Consider the following 21,280-nt stretch of genomic DNA (forward strand, 5'->3'; position numbering starts at 1 on the left):
CATACAATTATGCAGGACAAATATTTTTATTATCTTTGCTATGGTATAGTTTTCATTCTCCTGATGACACTGAAGCCAAAAGAAACTTAACTGCTATAATCATGAAGTCTCAAACAGAACTCCAGATCATATGCAAGTAACTTTCTTGGCTCCCGTATAGTCCTGTGTTGCCTCCAGTGTACCATGCTCTGCCTTAATGATGTGCTGAAGGACACTCATTTGAAAGAAAAGGAGACTGTACCATTATTCCAGACAACAACAGAGCTATGAACAAGTAGAAGTTATAGGGAGGCAATTTCAAGCCCATATAATGAACACTTGATCTGTCCAACAATGAAATGTGTTGTCTTGTGAAGAAGTGAGGTCTCTTGTCATCGAACTGTTCAAGCTACTGCTGGATGACCATCTGGGAGGATGCTCTGAGAGGGAATTCTGCACTCATTGTGTGTGTGTGTGTGTGGTGGGTGTGTGTGTATGTGTGGTGCTGAGAGAAAATAGATGGTATTTCAGGCTCCTTCCAACTTGAGATTGTTGATCTTTGTTAAGAGAGCAAACTGGAGTTAGGAGTCCACTGTGTCTTCACTGAAGAAAGAGACCTTGGTGATAAGCTCTCCTCTTGAAGTTAAAGGAACAGGGTTGTCCATTTAAAAAGAGAGGAACCAAATTTGTCCATCTTAATTACTATTTCCCCACCCAAATAGCAGTTCCCTTCTAGATTCAGAAATACCCTGCACAGCAAAGGGTTCCATGTTCAAGCATGTTTGACAATGAAGTTTAATATGCCATTGTCCTTTGTAATTATCCAAGAAAGAAAGAAACGATATAGCAGTTCCAAATGTATTTCTTACAGTTGCCAGAGCCCTTCAGAAACATGATTGTCAGTCTGATGCATTGCTTCTACCTCTGACTATATGTCAGTCACAAACCTGGGAAGTTTTTTAAAAAATAAATAATAATACAGACACCTAGGTCCCACCCAGAATCTAAATCTCTGGGCTAAGTCTCTAGCATGACTAGTTCTTAACAGCTCTCCAGATGATTCTTACGTAAAACTAGGGATAAGAAGAACTAGTCTGAGCCAGCACTTAGAAAAATCTATGCAGTGTCTTTGTAATTCAGATCACCCTTTTGAGTTCAAATGATCATTCCGATGAAATGCTCATAAGTACGTTAAGAAGAGTTGGTGTTTGACAATGAATCGCACTACTGCTCTTGAGTCACATAGCCTAGCTTCTTCACTTTATTGATTTATGACTTCCAGCAAATTAGTTTAATTTCTCTGTCGTAGGTTCTTAATTTGTAGACAGAGAGATAACAACAGTACCTATATATAAAGTCTAAACTTAAAAGACCCAAAAGAAATTATAAATGTTCCAGAGTATAATTTTGTTATCATTGGGGTTATTGTTGTCAGGGTGCCCTTCCATTCTTGGGACCACCAGGGAGTGTGGGCATGTGTGAGCAGAGCCCAGGTCAGCTCACACATGCAAAGAATATGCTCCACCATTGAACCATCTCCCCCAGAAAACTATCAGTTGTGCCATCGGTCCTATTATTGCTTCATTGTTAGCTGTGGTGGTAGCAGTGATACTTCAGCCTGGTAAGACTTCTGCAGTTCTGGTAGCTCTTAACTCTAAGAGCCCAGGCTCTGCCAGCCAGGGCCCAGAGTGAAGGTGAGCACCGAGTTTCTGGGGGCTCTCTGGGAGAGGGGCGACCCCCTGAATCCTCGGGACAGTCTCGGTTTCAGACAGTGCAGGGCACTGGTAGACAGAGCTGCAGTTCAGAATGCCTGGGCGGTGTCGGACACCAGGGCCCTGGGTTCATGGTGCACAAAGTAAACTCCATTTGGATAGGCGGCTTAGCCCCAGAGAAAAGTTAAAGAGTGCAATTAGGCGTAGTTCCCTTTTGGTTTTCAGTTGATGAAGAAGTCATTTGCGGCAGCTCTGGTCACTGGAGGGCCAGGAGCAGCAACGGTCACGCCCTCTTCTGAGGGCCGGGACAAGTGTGGATACTCTGTGGCTCTCACACATTCCCGAGCACAGTTTCCATCAAGAGTGACTCCAACTGCCGTTGTGGAAATTGGTGGAATATTCCTGGGGGGGCGCTCCAAAGTCTGTAAAGCTAGCTGAATAGCATCTTTGTCTCAAAAACTTACACGAGAAGCTCTTTTCCCCCTCCCCTTTTCTCCTACAAGCATTTTGTGGCTCACCATTGCAGACACTGCATATCTTTGTATCCCACACAGTCCCCATGTTAATAGTTGTTTGCTAGTTGTGGTCATTTAATTGGAAAAAGCTGGCATGGAGAGATTACAGGTCCCTATAGGTCACTTTTTTTTTTTTGCATTGAATATGGCATTACCACCTTTGACCAAGCCCCCGCCCCCCGACTCCCAAGTTCACATTTATTTCAGTTCTTTAAATGCATTAATAACATATAAGGGAGGGACCTAAGCAAAGATGTGTGTGGCCTTTAAATATGTCAGTCATCTACAATTCCAAGGATTGCTTGCCGTGGCATGGTGCCAGCATTATGGAATTCCAGACGGCAGGGTTCTGTTGGTACTTGTTTTGGATTTGCTCTGGAGATGAGGTTAAGGAGGACGTGAGGCTATGACTTGGATCCTCTCACCTGCCTCGCTGCAAGTCTGTATCCCCTCCTACCAATCCGGAAACTACCCACATCTCTCGAGGATGGTACACTCAGCACAGGTGCCCTCTTCCTGGGAGTTCCCCACGCCCTGAGGAAACCAGTGCCTCTGAGACAGAGACCGAACTTTCCCTCTTGTGACCTCCGTTTTCCTTCCCTCAGACCCTGGGGCTGAGGCAAGTGTGATCATGAATTCACACACCGAATAGATAAGGGTTGTGTTTTTCATCAGCTTGACTATCTTTCTTTATCTTTATGAGATTCTCTCTCTTTTTTAAAAGAAAACTTTTGTTACAGAAATTAATGCACAGACAAAAACTAATGTGGTCAAGTCATGTGTTCCCAGTAACCAACATTTGACCATTCTTGCTTTTCCTCTTAACTTTCTCTTTTCTTTTAGTTGCTTATTTTTTTCTTAGTTGCTTATTTTTTAAAAAAGAATATCTTAGATATCTGATTTTGCCTATGAAATTTTCTATATGTACCACTAGAACTTATAGAAAAAAATTTTAACAGCCTAACTAGCACATTTAATTTAATAATTGTATACCCTTCCAAGCTCAGTTGTCCTTGATTGCTTAACAAATGTTTACCGATAGTTGGGCAGTTTAAATCAGAATCTAAAGGAGGTATCACTATTGCATTTGCTTGACCCAAAGTTAGTGTCATTTGATCTAATACAGGGCCTCTTCTTATTTTTATTATATGTACTTATTGAGGGAAACCAGATTATTGGCCCGTAAAAAACTTTCTATATCATATGTCTGGCCCATTGCATCTTCATTGCACTGTTTCAAATGTTATTCTCTATTCTCTTTGTCTGTAAATTAGTTGTTAGCTCTAAAGACTTCATGAGATTCACATTTAATTGTATCCCATCAGGAGGCACATAATAAGTTTATTTGATGTCAAGATTGATCAGTGGGTTCAGATATGGTCGGCATAATTCATGCATTACAAAAGTCCCTACTTACCTACTAACCTAATCATTTTAGCAACCATCGATGATCACTGTCTACATCCATTAGGGCTTACAAATTATTTTCAGTTCTATCATTCTTTCTTCATTTATTAGCTGTTATTTGATATAGAAGAACATATCAGCCATTTGGTTCCTCTAAAATACAGTTCATACAAGAAAAATATCTTAAATGCCTCTTTTCTCTTTATTTTTCAGTTTTCATAATACTGTGCAGCAATCTTCAAAATGATATGTTTATTGTTAATACCATTTCAAACACTTGAGTTTTTATCTATTTCATATGCTTCAGTCCAGTATATTCTTTATTCTTTTTGATGCTCAAATATTCCATCTTTGGTTTGTGGGCATCTCTTCTAGTTGCCTATTGTGATTCCACAGTTTCTTCTAGCTGATTAAGCTTCCCCAGACTCTTGACCTAATCCTAAAATCAGCTATTTCATTAAGGGATCCTTATCTCTTTCCATGAGAAATGGTTTATAAAAACCAAAGGCTGAGTTTTAGGGGTAGATTTCCTTTTAAAATGGCTCTGTTTTTACTGGAAGCCTTCTCCTCCTGGGTTGCCATTATTCTTATTCTCTGTGGGCATCTTATTCTACATTGATATTCCCTCCCCACGTCAACTTACTACATACAGCCAATGGTTACTCTTCTCCAACTATATCCTCTCAGTTTTTCCTGCCAAGTCAGACAACCTCACCCACCTCTGGGCTTCTAAGTTACCAATGTAGGAAGCACTGTGTAAAGTTGACGAGCAGTAGCACCCTTTTATTCGCAGACTATTCCAAAGCTTTTATATCTTGATCATTAACAACCTGTTCCTATTGAAGACTTAAATAGATAAGTCAAGTTTTATTCTTTACAAGCACCATAGAAATGATGGCCTTTTTCCATGAGAAATGGTTTATAAAGACCAAAATGGGTGATAAATGGTTATAAAGATCAAAATGGGTGGTTGTATACTGAAATTTTGACCAGAGTTTCTCAGTATTTAAAAACAAACAAACAAAAAAAAAACACTGTCAGTTCATCTTGACCATATTTTAAGGTTGCATACCCATTTGAACCTCTGATGACACTAAGGACCTTCTCTTTAGAAAATGGTACCTATACACAAAATTTTGCAGACAGTTTCATAGGCCTCATGGACTTAAGATGATCTAAGAGTCAGATGTTTGCATAGCCTAGATCTGGTTGCATTGGTTTGTAGGAGGCAGGAAGGAGTTGAAGGTGGGGCAGGTGTCTGGGCAAGAAAACATATAAGTCGACCAGGGAGAGAGCACAAAGGAGTGGAGTGCCTACTTTGCAGGTGGGAGCCCCTGGTTTGATCCACAGAAACACATACCCCCCCCCAGCACTGCCATGAATGACCCCTGCCCCCAGAAAAGAAAGATGCATATTAGAACAAAAGAACAAAGGTGCTGACTTTATTGGCCCAAGAGTCGTTACTGGCTCTGTGGTATAGAACCACTACTGGTGCCAGTTCATGAGGCGTTTTTTCAGTCCTTGACATCATTTGTACAGAAATTAAGGGTAAGTGCTAAAAAATATAAAACTTGACATGGCTCCTGCACTGAAGCTCATGGTCGAAGGGCTGACTTCTCATGGAGAAAGGGATAAACCCCCATTCTGGGTACTGTTACACACACTTGAGGAGTGGCCTAGGGCAGAAGTTACATGCTTAGAATGTCATTAGCATGCTTTATCCATTCTCAGAAAGGAAAACCAAAAGACAAACTAGTCTTTTTTTTTTTTTTTTTTTTTTTTTTAGTTTTTATTGAGTCACCATGAGATGTACACTTACAAAGCTGTTCATGGTGGGGTTTCAGTCGTACAATGTTTCAACACCCATCCTCTACCAGTGTACATTTCCCACCACCAATAACCCTAGTTTCCCTACCACCATCCTCCCATCCCCCATCTTCAGCCTGCCTCAATGGCAGACACTTTCTCTCTCTCTCTCTCTCTCTCTCTCTCTCTCTCTCTCTCTCTCTCTCTCTCTCTCTCCCCACACACACACACACACACACTCCCTCTCTCTCTTTTTCTCTTTCCCTCTCTCCCTCTCCCACTCCCCCTTTCTATCTCTCTCTGTCTCTCTCTATATATCCTTTTGGGCATTATGGTTTGCAGTACAGTTACTGAGAGGTTATCATGTTTGGTCCTTTAGATACTTTCAACACACAGTTCTTTTCCATAGTGACTATTTCCACTATCATTTCTCTGCCTTCTTCCCCAGCACCTGAGTCAGGCTTCCAACTGTGGACCAATCCTCCTGACCTATATTTCTACTGTCCTTGGGTATTAGTCTCATACTATGTGTTTTTATGTCCCATAAATGATCGCATTCATTCTATGTCTGTCCCTCTCCATCTGACTCATTTCACTCAGCCTGATATCCTCCATATCCATCCGTTTAAAAGAGAATTTCCTGACCTCATTTTTCATAACAGCTGTGTAGTATTCCATTGTATAGAGGTACCATAGTTTCTTTATCCAATCATCTGTTCTCGAGCACTCAGATTGTTTCCAGATTCTGGCTATTATGAATAGTGCTGCCATGAACATAGAAGTGCAGATGGCATTTGTACTGTGTAAAATATATCTGAGGATATATTCCCAGATGTGGTATTGCGTGGTCATATGGAGGCTCAATTTCCAGGTTTTTGAGGGATGTCCATATTGTTTTCCCAAAAGGCGGGACCAGTCAGCATTCCCACCAACAATGGATGAAAGTCCCTTTCTACGCACATCCATGCCAGCACTGGTTATTCTTGTATTTTTTGATGTGTGCCCATCTTTGTGGTGTAAGATGACATCTCATTGTTGTTTTTATTTGCATCCCCTGATGATTAGCAATGTAGAGAATTTTTTCTTGTGTTTTTTGGCCATTTGTATTCTTCTTTGCGCAAGTTTGTTCTTCTGGCTCAAGTTAGATTTTTTTCTTGTAAAATTTTATCAGTGCCTTACATATCTTGGATATTAACCCCTTATTCAATGGGTATTGGGTAAATAATTTTTATCATTTCATGGGCTGTCTCAACAAACTGTTCTTCTATCACAGATCAGCTGAGAAGCAAAACTAGTGGACCCCATAATTCTTTGAATAAGCCTCCTCACTTGTCTTAATCAGGCTTTCTCCACTGTTACCCTTCACACAGCCCACTTACAACAAGGCACACAGTAGGTCTTCCCCCTTTGCTGAGCAGAGTAGAGCAAAACTGCTTGGAAGGATGGGTATTTGATCATTGTATAATTGAAATCCAAACACAAAAATTTGTAAGTCTACAACTGTACCTCATGCTGTTTCACTAATAAAAATTTTAAAAAGAGAGAGAGAGAGAGACCAGCCACATTCTTTCCCAAATGATATACCCTGTGGGGGAAAATTTTGATAATCCCTAAGTTACATGAAGAGAGGAGGCTAGGAAATAAATCACTGGCAGTCACTATTCACTGAAGGAAATGTATAGAGATGTGTAAGGAAGTAAGTCGAGTACCTCAGCTTTACGGTGGAAGCAGGGAAACTTTCTGGATGGTTCATACTTCCAGGTACCCTTTGTGTGAGTTAACAAGTTACAGTTACACATACTGCCGACTTGGGCCACAGAGACCTTGGGCACAGTAGGGAGGGCACTTTCCTTGCAAGTGGCTGACCCAGGTTCAATGACCTGGCGCCCCGTATGGCCCCTCCAGCACCCAACCAGGAGTGACCACTGATCACAGAGCCAGGAGTCACCCTTGTGTACAGATAGGTGTGGTCCCCAAACCAAAAACCAAATGGAAACAAATATGGTCCCCTCTCAGGCCAGAAACACTAGAGTGGTTTCAAGTATAATCATCGTAACTGTGAGAAGAAAATAGTGCAGTATAAAATTAAAGAACAAAAAGGATACGGCCAAGTGATCTTTGCCCAGAGTTCCTGTTCCCATCCCTTTCTGTCGCCTCTCTCTTCCCTGAGGATCCAGAATTAGTGAAAGTCACTCTTTGAAGGAATCTAATGTCTTATCTTTAAAAACCAAACGGTGCTAGTGAAAAAGTTACCTTTGCTCTCAAGACTCTTGGCAGCCAGAGGAACAACTGACCTAAGGAAGACCTTGCCTCCCCACCCCCTCATTCCGTTGAAGTTTATTCCATGCACCCAGCAGGCCTCCGTCCACTCTGCAGCCTCCCTGGCTCTGCCATGCATAGCTGTGGCATCCGCGGGCACTGGGGCCTGAACTCAGAGACACGGTTGCGCATTCACCAAAAAAGGGATTTTTACCTTACAACAACTTCTCAGATTCTCTGGAACGTGTCCCTCCTCTTAGAGGAGGATAGGGGAACTGGCCAAGCAATGAAGGTCATTCTCTGTAATATTTGGTCAACCTGGCCAGACAGTTCAGTGCTTTGACCCAGCTATGCAATGCTCGGGGGGTGGGGGGGTGGGGGGCCATATTGAGTGTTGCTCAGGGGGGGAACCTGTGGTGCTGGGGATCAAACTCGGGTCTTTGGCATGCAAGGCTCTCCTGGCCTCTGTGGTATCTCCCTTGCCCCTAGTTCTTGCTTTTAAAGAGAGAATTCCTTCCTTCCTTCCTTCCTTCCTTCCTTCCTTCCTTCCTTCCTTCTTTCCTTCCTTACTTCCTCTCTTCTTTCCCTCTTACATTCCCTCCCTTTTTCCTCCCTCCCTCCCTCTCTCCCTTCCTTCCTTCCTTCCTTCCTTCCTTCCTTCCTTCTTTCCTTCCTTCCTTCCTTCCTTCCTTCCTCTCTTCTTTCCCTCTTACATCCCCTCCCTTTTTCCTCCATCCCTCCCTTTCTTCCTTTCTTTCCTCTCCCTTTTCTGCTTTTTCTCCCTCTATCTTTTTCACTGACTAGAATCAGAAATACCTGCTGATAGAGAAATCAAAAAGTTACTAACATCTCAGCAGTTGATGAAATCAGTTTGTGGCACGTGGGACTGCTGATTGACTTTTACCAACAACTTTGAAGTGAACTAGAAATTTATGGGAATAATGTTGCTTTTTCACATCCTTTCGAATAACACTAGATATTTGTCTTATTGCATGAAAATAAAGACAAAGGAAACATCTTTTAAAATTCCTGCTAAGGGAATTTGTCCACAGTACTTGGGGCCAAAAAAATGCATAATCTCTCAAATTTGATATGACCTTTGTCTCCACAAATAAAAAGACTGATAACCCCAGGTGTCACCACTCCACTTTTTAAACACACAATCACAAAGGGTTTGGTTTGATGACTATTTTCAAGTATAAACAAATGTCTGAAATGGAAGAAAATAATTGGAGTCAAGTTAATGTACGTACACATAGGGGTGGCATCAATATTTGAGGGTAAAGTAGGGACTCAGTAATAACCCTTCAGTGTTCTCCAGCAGTATCTGCCAATCAGGGTGCCCTGAACCACTGCCCTGACTTCCATGTGTGTGTGTGGGGATGGGGTGGGGAGGGGCGTGGGGGGGGTTATGGTTGTTGATAGTAGCATGGTTATGGCAACCTCAAATTTAGTTCCTTCGTGTACCAGCACAAGCTAAGCACCGATGTCAGTGAGTTTTACAAAACTTTTCAAGAGATCCAAGTTTTTATTGTTCCATAAGTAAGGAGATTACATACTCAAATGGTACGCCTTCCATAAATGGGCAGGGTGGTTGGAGAAGCAGGTCTATCTTCTCAGTCTTGGTAGTTTTTCTGGCCCTGTTGGTTCAGTGTGGTTTCTGAAAGTTTGAGAGGAGAGACAGCTTGCCTCCTTGACTTTTATTTTGTCCCAGAAGTCACCTAAGGCCTCCAGGGAATGCAAACCGGCCACAACACTATCACAGAGAGGTAATAATTAATGAAAAAAGGTGTCACTTTAAAAGGTCAGTGACATGAAGCATTTGTTTCCCTTGGATTAACTTTTCTAACATTCTTTAAATAATGCGTTGATATCAGCAGGGGCCAAAAAGAATGCAAACAGACCCAAACAGTGTAAACCTCTGGGAAGAAAAATATGAAAAGAAAGCTGTTTTCATAGCCGTCAGCTACTTACTCTTCTGGTTTTTTCCTGTGATAATAATTTTAATAATGACCTTTTACTGTGAGCCCATTACGTGCCAAGCAATGTGCTTATCTCGTCTTCACAATCCCTAAAGATAGGAATTGTCTTCATTTTACAACTGAAGAAACTAAGACTCCAGGAGGAATGAGGTTTATAATCACTGTAGAGTAATTTAGGGGAAAAAATTTCCATGTAATTGAGTCCATTCAAAATATAGAAGGAGGGGCTGGAGAGATAGCACAGCGGGTAGGGTGTTTGCCTTGCATGCAGCCGACCCAGGTTCGATTCCCAGCATCCCATATGATCCTCTGAGCATTGCCAGGAGTGATTCCTGAGTGCAGAGCCAGGAGTAAGCCCTGTGCATCACCGGGTGTGATCCAGAAAGGAAAAAAAAAAAAAAAAATATATATATATATATATATATATATGGAAAGAAACAAGAAAAAAAAAGCACAATTGCTCAGAGTTTCCAAGTATTCTAGATGAGTACTGTGACAGGTGAAAGTAATGAGCACACAACACTGCCTGTGTGGGATGTGGTCATTGGCAGGATAATGCCCAGAAACTACAGTCAGGTTCCCACTCTATCAAACATGGGCTGGTGGTGGGCTGGACACCGCTGGCAAATGCTTCCACAATGATCTCTACAAAGGATAAGAAGGAGCAGCTCTTCCTGAGGACTGCAGAGAGCTGCCCAGGCCACGTCTAGGTCTGATTCTAGAGAGTTCCTCTAATGCTCTTCAAATGCAGCAAGTATGATGCACCTAGGAAAGCTCTAGAACCCAGGACTGGGCAATCTGACCTCAGATCCACCCCATCAACTCCCAACACCAGTGCTTTCTTCCCCAATATCCCCAGGGTATGTCTGCTAAGTGTTGGACACTACATCTCTTTTGTTACCCAAGAAAGCATTTCTTACCAAGAAGGCATGACAACAATGTTCACCATTTGTACACACCAACGGCCTGAGAAGAACATAGGTACTGGTCTGTCTGGGTCATTCTAAAGGAAGACGAGGACTTGTGAGGGGAAAGAGGTTACTGCCCCCAGCAAGGCATGGAGTGACCTCCATAATGCTGCTCTCCTCTCTCTGCATTCTCACAGACTTTGCCAGAACTACACTTTGCCCCTTCTCTGTGAGACCCTCAGAACTCCTGGCCCCCCTACCCTTGCGAAGCAGAGAACACTCTACAGCTGCTCATCACCTCGGGGCTGGGCCCTGTCAGTCTGAAAGCAGAGCTCCAGGAAGTGCCTTTAAGTCCACTCTTAAAGGGTGAGGGGTGGTGTGGACACCTCGTGCCTGAGTGTCACTTCCTGCCTGCTCACCAACACGTGGGGCCCCTGACAGGTGACCCGGTGACAGCGGAGGTTCGTCTCTTATCCCACACTGAGCCTTTCCCTCCAGTTTCTCACAGCTTGGGCCTGTAGGATGCTTTGCGACTTTTCTGCCCCTTTCTCCTGTTCTCTTTTCTTTTTCCTGCTTTTTTCATCTCCTGGCTTAAAAAAAAATTCTTCTTTCCCCTCCTTCCCTTCCCACTTTTCTTCTCAGTGTTGGATCCAACCAACACTTTTCTATCAGATGCAGAAAGTAACCAGGGAAAGGGAATTCCAGAAGGCCTGGAAAAACATTCAGTCATCAAAGGCTCGGGAGAAATAGTGAAAAGATGGGATTTGTTGTGAGATACATATTACAATGAAAGTTCTGCAATAAAGAAGAATCGTTTTTATCCCCCTCAACCCCCCCCCCACACACACACACACTATAGTCAGAATAATGTATACTTAATGTCAAGAAATTACATATCATTAGTTTGGGTAATGTATAATTTCCATCTGATTACATATATTAAAGTGATTAAGGAACCTCAGTTTTTCCCTCGTAAATCTCAGCCTTCTTTGTTCCATTCTGGGGCTGTAATGACTGTTTGTAACAAGAGGAGAGAACATTCAGGACTGATTGGAGCAGGAGCTGGGATGCTCTCACCCAGCTCAGTGGACTGAGGTCTGTGACTTCGAAAAGGAATCCGAAGTCAGCTACCAGTGATGGGAGATACTGAAGTGGAGATTGACACCCAATTTCTAAAGCCCTCCAGTCCAGCTGCATGCCTCCCAGTCAGAAAGGGAGGAAAACGGTGTGGAGGCAGAGGCTTATTGAAAGAAAAGTTTTGCAGTAAAGTATACCCCACCACCAATCCTCACTTGGTGCATAGAATAAAACAAAATGTTTGACAGCTGGAAGTTTTTGTTTGCTGGGGATTGAATGAGGGCCTCGCTTGCATGGCTACTGAATAGCACTTTCAGTCCTGATGTTTCTTTTTTTTTTCTTATTTTTTTTTTCAATATAGAATACTTGGGCAGGAGAGGTAATACAGCCAGTGAGGCTCTTGCCTTGCAAGTGGTTGACCAGGGTCTGATGGCTGGCTTCACAAGTATTCCCTTAACACCATTCAAAGTATCCCTGAGCACAGAACTAGGAATAAGCCCTGAGCACAGCTAGTGGCCCCCAAACAAAACAAGTAAATCGGGCACATTCATAAGTTCGCCTATCATCCTTGTGTATGGGCCTTGCTAATCTTCTCTGTATCCGTTGATTTTAGTATCTGTGCTGCCAAAGCGAGCACCGTTTCAGTTTTTAATTACTGACTTCTATTGGCTTTTTTTGTAGCTTACTACTATATGTTTATTACCCCATATTTTATAGTGGTTTTTCTCTTTTTTCAATTAGAGGATAGATTTCATCCTTTATCTTTGAGGGTAACTGATCCAAGACATTTTTATGTAAATGGATTAATTAATGGGGAGCCTTCATTTGAAACTTGAAAAGGAAGTAATCCTTTTTGAGAGGCATTAACTGTTTTTTAAAGCCATAAACAATTCATTACTTAAGCACCTTGTCACACAATTAAAAATTATTTGACAGCGGTAATCATAGTAAAAATGCATTACTCCTCACCAAATCACCTTTTCTTCAAGGTGATTAAAAGAGTCCATTCATTAGAAGACTGCAACAACTTGCTTGTGAAAAAAATCCCGTGTGCGGGAAACGCATGGTACAGACTGACAAAACTTCGGAGCAAATGACATCACAGGACAGCTTCCTCCACAGCCTTTGTGAGAATTATCTGGCTGCAGAATTCTGCCGGAGAAGGAAAGGCGGTTACACCTGACTCCCAGGAGCCCCCAGTCCTCACTGCCTTCCAGCCCTGTGATTTATGCAAATCAAAATGCCTTGGCGGTCTCTGCTTCCTGGCAGGGCCTGCATAATCCACTTCCTTCTGGTTCATGTGACTGTGCACATTTGGGCACTCCTGAATAGTCCCAGAGGGGCTGTGCCTCTCATTATTCCTGCCCCATTCTCTGCGCAGTGCAAGCATTCAGACTATGAATGGACAAGGGTTTAATTACTCACCACATCTGTCAGATCAGATTCAACTCGAGAATGAAGAGAATCCCAGACAAGCCCGGCCGTTCCTTTGCGATGTTCTTCATGGCCGAGGTCATCCAGCTCTGTCTTCTAGGGAATATTTTCCAACTCCTGGTTGTCTGACCCTTCTGGAAAACAGGGACTCCCGCCTTTGGAGAGCCATTAGTGAGCCTAGCACATTGTGTGTGGCCTTTACTGATGTTAATTAATCTTCCCGATGATGCACTGCACATCGGGGAGCCCTTTATTCCCCCAGGGCTACTGATGACCAGTCTGAATGCCAGAAAGTTTTCCTTGCTGCTTCCTGACCTACATGCTCCCCTCTCTCTTGCTTGGCTTCTTTGTCCCGCTCCCCCTAACATGTCTCGCGCATGACAGATTGACTGCTCACATTACCAGGTCAGCCAGAGTTTGACATAGTCAAGGCGGCTGGTCCCCAAGGAGAGGCTGCAGCAGGGAGGAGTAGAGTCGGTCTCTCCAGAGACCCGTTCCCAGGCATCTCAGTTCTGGCCTTCAGGGAAGAAGGTGCTTAATAACAGGTAGGAAGGGTGTGACCACTGGAATCAGGAAGCAACAGTTAGAACCCAGGAGGAGCTGACCTGCCTCCTGTTTCTTCCCGGGTTTGGAATCATTTGGGTTTAACAGGAGATTCTTGGTTATGCAATTCCAGAATACTGGGCTCCGTGATTTGGGAAGGGGAGGCAGGGGATGGTTGTATTTTTGGTTGGGTTTTGTCTTGTTTCTCCTTTCATCTCTTTGATGGTAAAATTCACACTACCAAAAATGAACCACTTCAAAGTAGCGTTCGGGTCAGGGAAGTGGCCCAAGTGGTAGAGCGCATGCCCGATATGTGGGCGGCCCTGTTTGAGCGCATGCCCAGCTCCATGCGTGCTGAGCATCTGCAGAGGTGGCCCCCACAATATATATTAAATATGTATATTTTAGTTAAGCAAGGGGGCTAGAGAGATAGCTCGTCGTGACCGAGCACCAAGGCCCACTCTGGCACCACATGGTCCCCTGAGTACTGCTAGAAGTGAACCCCAGCACAGAGCCTGGAGCAACCCCTGAGCTCTGTTAGGTGTGGCCAAAACATAAAAGGTAAAACAAAAAATCATGTCATTCAGCATTATTGAGTGTATTCACAATGTTAAACAGCCATACTCTCCTGAGGCCCAAGAAATAGCTATAGGGTTAGTGCGCATGCTTTGCATGCCAGAGACCACAATTGAGTTGCCATCTCCACATGATCCCTTGAGCCCTGCTGGATATGGGGGGTGAGGGGGAATGTCACCCTAAACTGTCTCTGCAGATTTATTTAACATAGATACTTTGTGTATACAGAATCATAAAATATATGACCCTTATGATTGGCTTTTACTTTAGTGTAATGTTTTTGCTCTTTGTCATAGGCTTTACTCTAGAATTATTGGAAGGGGGAGATTCTTTTTTATTTTTTATCAAATCAATGTGAGATACAAAGTTACAAAGTTGTTCATGATTGGGTTTTAGTCATACAATGTTCCATCATCCATCCTTTCACCAGTGTACATTTCCTACCACAAATATCTGCAGTTTTTCTCCCACCCACTTCCCCAGCCTGCCTTTATGACAGGCACTTTTCTTCTCTCTCTCGCTCTCTCTCTCTCTTCCTCTCTCTTCCTCTCTCTACCTCTCTCTATCTCTATCTCCTTTTGGACATTATGGTTGTTGCAATACAGATATTGAAAGGTCCATCCTATTATTGAAGGGAGAAATTCTTAACCCATCATAATTATTCCTCCATGAGTTATACCCTCACTGTCTGTGGAGGCCTGAGAATCAGGTTGGATCCATCCTCTTGACTTACTACTGCTTTCTCCTTGTTAAGTTTTGTTGATTCCCCACCTGAAATACTGTGTATCAGTACTCACTTACATTCTGACTGTTCCAGCCCCATTTCAGACCCCATTCACTCTCCGCTGGTCTTTCTGAGCACAGATCTCTTCTGCAAACCTCATCACCTTCAGAACAGGGGCAACTCCTCCCTGTGCCCTTGCAGGCTATGTGCAGGCTGTTCCCCCAACCCTCGTTTTGCCCTCATCCCATGCTTCCCTGCAACACTTTTTAAAGCCCAAGCACATTAGACAGTGCATGGATTTCTTACCCAAGGCACACACTGTTATCACGTGCCTTTATGAATGTGTATACGTTTTCCTCTCTCCCCACACCTGCAGGAATCTTGGCTCCTTCCAGATTTCACTGCATTGTCCCATCTCACCTTCCCACACACAGAATGATTTTTTTTTTCTCCAATACGTGGCTTTTCATTTTTGTAATACTTACCACAGCCAGCCTTTAATGAGGGTTCATCATAAAGCACAGTTCTTTTCCCACCCAACTCTGATCTTCTTGGGGGCAGAAATCTTGCCTTACTCTTACTATTGAGAACCACTGTGTAGGTCCTCAATAAATATTTTATCTAATGAATTGAATTTTCTTCTCTGAAGAACAAAGTAGGAGCCTGTAATGAGCCCTGAGTCATGGCGAGACCCAGTCTCATGCAAAATAACGAGGACTAACATTTAAAATAGTGAATTATTTTGATCTTCTATTGAATTTAAAGTTACCCACGGTGGTTTACCAGTTTCAATTAGCAGAAAATGCAACTTTGCTGCCTTCACCCCCAGATTATGTTCTTCATTACAAATCTCAAGAGTTTTTGTATGCAGTTGCCAAAAATCTTCTTTTTGACAAATTGCACAGGAGGCATTTTGGGATTGTGTGAGAGAGTTGATTGAATTTAGGCCAAGTTCAGAACCCTGATACCACTCAAAAATGAAAATAGAGATGTAAGGCTACTCAAATTTTTATCTATTTATTTTAGCCCAATCCTCCAAATTCATCTCTCAAAATAATCAAGATTCTTTTCCAATTAAATGCCAAGTAAACAGTACAAATAAAACCATTTTGTTTGCTGAGAAGTAATTGAAAATCTGCAACTAATTACAAATTGGCAAGCTCCGAGCCTTCAAATAGCAGAAACACTCTACGGATGCATTGTTTACAGCTGGGTTCAAAACTGGTTCCCTTACACTAGCCATCCACAAGTTATTAATCAATACTTTGCCAAGTTCCATACCTCACCTTCAAAAAATGGTAATAAACATTTAATTTTCAATATGGGCTTCATAAACAAAGCTGTTAAGAACTAGGGGAGGAGATCTAATTGGCTAGAAAGCACAAAGCCTGTTCTTGTTAGCAAATTGGTTTTTCCTTTAAAAACCCTGTTCTTCTTTGACTACTCAGGAATCCTGCAATTTGGTTGGAAATTAATATTCCATCAGTCTGGTCCTTGAGTCCCTTATTGCACTCCCTGGGTAGATGACAAGATCTTCTTAAATGAAAATCTGGGGGACAAAAAAGTAACACATCACAGACCATAGAGAAATAGGAATCCAGGATTTTAAGGTGCTTTTGCTACAAGCAGGTCAAGTCAGATTGATAAATGACTATTCTGAGTGAATTTTTACATGTCTTCTGGCCTTCCATACCTTTCAAACTCTACTTCCTGCTCTTCTTTCCCTCACAGGTAACCTGCATTCACTCTTGCTCAGTCTTTATCGTTGCTATTCTGTTTTTCTGGAATGTTCTTTCAAGATCTTCTTTGTCTAGTTCCCTCTTTCCCTTCAGACTTTTCATAGTGAGTCTTATCTGTCCATCTCAGTGTCTCTTAATTTACTTGATTATTGTGAGATGCTTTTACTAATTTGTAAGTTATGCCAAAGACAGGCACCTAGTTTATCTTTTTCATGAGTCCAACTGGTCTTTGGAGTAGAGCCAGTGGTTCTCACTAAGTATTAGGTGAGTGAGTGGGTGAGTGGATGAAGTGCATGGATAGGAGAGTGAACAATGGCTAGATCAGAAGGTAGATGGGTGGTAGATTAGAGAACAGATGGGTGAGTGCCTATGCTTACAAATGAATGGATCGATGATGGATGGGTTTAAAGTACGAATAAAAGAATACATTTATATTGGTTGGAACAAACATCAGACTTAAGACAGAAATTGAATGTAAGGAAGGACATGACTCTAAAAATAGCTCTTTGGAGAAGAAACAAGTGTTAAAGTTCCTAAGTAGAGACATCTCTCCAAAATGAAGTTTATTCAGAGGTGAGAGCTGGTGGAAGTAGTACATAGTGAATTCTCTCCAACTGTCTCATGAATTGTGCTGTAGAAAATGATTGCATTTGTTCTATACCCAATTGCATGATCTAGGACAAGAGGTTAGAAAGTGCCAGAATACAGATTGTGGCTTTAAATCAGAAAACTTTTTCACTGCAAGAGCTACCCCAGAGAGAAAGTGGGTAGTGGATAATGTTGATGGGGGTATTCAGACATGCGCTATGTGAAGGCTTGGCAAGGATGTCCATGGGGTGGGGGGGCCAGGCATCAAATGTACTCTGGTTCTAGGTGATTTGTCCGCTCTCTGACCACCGTGAAGCTCTGTGGTTCTAGAATGATCAAAGGAGAAGCCCACTCAAGTGTTGACCATCATCTTTAAAAAGAGAAATGACAATGAGATGGGGATTATTCATTTTGTCCCCTAAGGAGATAACTAGAAAATGGTATTTTGGGTTTTTTTTTTTTTAATGAACTGAAAGAAAATGTTCTGGCAAAATAATAGGGTCGGATTTTAAAAGTCTCTTCCATCTTCTGTTCCCTGGGAGGCCTTCGACAGGGGCCTGCAGTATTTTAGGTTCATTGTGAGCAAGGAGCCTGCTTTCCCAGAGGGTGGCAGGGACGACATGTAAGGTCTCCATCCAGCGCTGTGATCTGAAGGCAGAGCTGGATGTGTGAACCGCAGTGGTGTCTCTAAAATAGAACAAGAGCACTCCATCCATGGGAAGCCGACTGTCAAGGTCACTGAGACGACAGTGATGCCGCAAATGAAAGCTGGCTGGGGCCGCCTTTCCTTTCAGGGCGTGCTTCTGGAGATCTAAAAAAAAAAAAAAAGAAAAGTTTTAAATGGATGATTTTTAGTTGCTGAGTCATTTTTCTTGGGTTTGATACCTGAGCCGTAGAATTGTTGCCTTCCAGGGATATGAGATGAGGTGGCTCTGCCCCAGGAGGCCATCCTGGGTGTATGTCCACCATCCCCAGATGCCCCCCAGGAGGTGGAAAATTCTGTCTTGCTAAGGAAGTTGGGGTTACTCAGGTATCACAATCTTACTTTTTTCCCCCCCATTACTGGGATCAAAGGCATACTGAGAATGAGGAGAGGAAGGGGACTTCACTTCTTCGCCTGCTTTCGAGCTTTTCTGATGCATGTGTGAGGGGAATGATCTCTGGCCAAGGCTCCAACCTTCTCTGTCTCTACCCTCCTTCCTCTGAGGGGAAGTCACTTGTCTGCCTTCTCTTCAGAGCACCCCCAGACCCTGTGACTGAACATTCTTTCTTTCTTCTGTGCTGCTCTCTGTCTCTCTCTGTCTCTCTGTCTCTCTGTCTCTCTCTCTCTCTCTCTCTCTCTCTCTCTCTCTCTCTCTCTCTCTCCCCTTCATCTCATATTCATCAGCTCATGGTACGGCTTTTCCTCTACAGACTTGGCTCCCTTGTGATTTGAGAAATCCTGTCAGGGAGAGATTCCATTTCCATTTTCTTCATAGCTCCAGACTTCTCTGAGTTCCTGGCACATATAGGTCCTCATGGATGCCTGAGGAGTCGAAAAACAATGACTAGATACTGGTCCGATGGCAGGCACTCATGTTTTGTGGTCGAGGAATCAAGACTGTGTGAAATGAATCAGTGTGAAATGAACCTTGTCTTCCTAATCCTGACTAAACGGTGACACTTCTCCCTCTCCAGAGCCACCTGAATCTTCACTGATTTTCTTACAGGGCTATTGAGTTTACAAGACGACAGGACTGTGTTTACCTTGGACATGGGGCTCTCCTCTATCAAGAAGCTTTCAGTACAGCCCAGGAGTCAAATTAGGGCACTGTCAGCAATAAGCCAAGGGGGACTGTCTGGGAACAAACCCTCGCAGAGAGGAAATACTTTCTCCTCTGGTCACTGAGCCTTAGAGGATGAAGCAGTGACATAGCCTGATGATCCCACAGTGAGGCCCCAAAGAGTTCCAGGACCTGAACTTGCACTTTGGATGCCCCTTGGGTCGGTGAGGTAGGGAGGGTGGCACAGTTGTGCCCCCACCTACATTTCCCAACACCTCTCTACCCCATGATGATCTGTCATTGTCATGCAACTTTCTGCCACCTTGTCACACTTGTCAGGGAATTCAGTGGCTGTGCCTGTAGAGAGCCTGTCCCCAGCACTTCTCTGGGGACAAGCTTAGCTTCACTTCCTCTGGCCTTATCATCTCCTTTGTTTCCAAAATTGTTCCTCAGCTGCTTGTGGAGTTGAACTGACCCTCCCCCCGCCCCTCTGGTCCCCGTGGCTGAAAGTGATGAGAAAAACAGTGAACTCAGTAAGGTGTCCTCTTGCCTGTTCTCCCACTCTACCTTGACATAAAGGACTAATACGGGCCTTTCTAACCGCTGGCGATTACCGTGTCCCCGGCTTAAAGAAACATATGACCCCCAGATCCCTCAGTGCTGCAGATATGGTACTTTCCCACGTGTAGAGACTGAACAGATGAAATATGGTTTTCTAGCCCTTTTCATTTACCGTCAAAATAACAAGTGATGTCTTGTCTTTCAACAGAGACGCTCTTTTTACTCGGCTATTCAAGGAAGAATGTGCTGTTGTCTTTGCTGTAGATTTTTTATTTTATTTGTAAATTGTGCGTGCTGCATGCTACGGAATGCTGAAAAGCCATACACCCTGGCTTGTTAGCTGACACACAGTATGTGTGATTACAAATTGTTTGAATAACAGTGGACCATTGAACTGCCATCCAGATGTGTGTGGAATTAACTGTGGGAAGGTCCACAAAGGAGGATTATCTTTCTTGTTGCTGGGTCCAAGGCCCCTAGAAAGCGGAAACATTATGTGTAGAAGCTGCTCAAATAAAACAGTAGCTACAAATGACTCTTCAGAAGCAAAATTAATTTTTTTAATTATATGCATCAATGACGACTTGTCTTCTAGTCAGGCAATAAAAATGCCAAACAACAAACGAAACGAAAGCTTTGAATGCCCTTGGGAATAGTTTGCTCATTCTATGTTTTTTTAAATTGCCTAAAAATTCACAGCAGGGCCAGAGGGATAGTCCAACGGGTAGGGTGCTTACTTTGCTAGCTCCTGACTCGGGTTTTATCTCGGTCACCCATATAGTCCACCAAGCCCACTTGAGTAGTGATCCCTGAGTGCACAGGATCATTACTTAGGACTAATTTAGTCCTAAGAACCACCAGGTGTGACTCCAAAACAGACAAATATACTGCATTGTAGATTCAAGATGAGAATCATCCCAACTCTGAGCTCTTCTTGTATGTTCTGTTCATGTCTACTCTCCTTCCGTTCATCCTGCTATCTAGGATACCATAACCATAGAGATATCAACATTCACAGTAGTCCTCATGGAAAAACAATGCAGATGTCTTTATGTCATTTTTTTTCCTCTAGAGGATATTTGAACCATAGTGAGATACCACTGAACCGCCCAGTAGGCTGACCAAAATAAAAGACAGCAGTTGGAGAGATAGTACAGCATGTCGGGCACTTGCATTGCATGCAGCTGACCTGGATTCAATTCAAGGCACCACATAGGGTCCCTCAAGCCCAACCAGGAGTAATCCTTAAGTTTAGAGCCAAGAGTAAGTCCTGAGCACAGCCAGATGTGGCCCTCAAATCAAAAACGAACAAACAAAAAGACAATAAAAAGTATTGATAAGAATTGGCAACATCTGAAACTTGTCTACTGCAAATGAGAATATAAAAGACATAGTCACTTCGGGAAGTGTTTTACCAGTTCCTTAAAATGACAAATGCGTGCAATACTGCCATATAACCTAGTACTTTCACTCCGAGACATAACTACCCTATTGAAATGAAAATGTACACTTACACAAAAGTTGTACCTGAATATTCATGGCAACATTATTTACAATAGTCAAAAGTAGAAGCAACTCTGGTGTCCATTAGCTGATGAATGGATATATAAAATGCTGTTTATTATTAATTCATAGAAAAGGAATGAAGTATTAATATAACCAGGATGAAACTTGAAAACATGCAGTGTGAAAGAAGCCAGACACAAA

The 21,280-nt window shown here is 42.9% G+C and overlaps 1 protein-coding gene and 1 non-coding gene across 5 annotated transcripts in view; one reads left to right on the forward strand and one right to left on the reverse strand.

Moving 5' to 3' along the window:
• The window catches only part of VTI1A (vesicle transport through interaction with t-SNAREs 1A), a 405,243-nt gene that overhangs the window by 303,670 nt on the left and 80,293 nt on the right, over positions 1-21,280 (forward strand). The gene's annotated exons all lie outside the window — the stretch shown is intronic.
• LOC130029944 (U6 spliceosomal RNA) lies at positions 12,177-12,282 on the reverse strand. Its single transcript, XR_008793399.1, has one exon. It is a non-coding gene; the product is annotated as a U6 spliceosomal RNA (small nuclear RNA).

The sequence above is a fragment of the Sorex fumeus genome, unplaced genomic scaffold (assembly GCF_029834395.1).
Source record: "Sorex fumeus unplaced genomic scaffold, SorFum_2.1 ptg000043l, whole genome shotgun sequence".
Classification (NCBI taxonomy): domain Eukaryota; kingdom Metazoa; phylum Chordata; class Mammalia; order Eulipotyphla; family Soricidae; genus Sorex; species Sorex fumeus.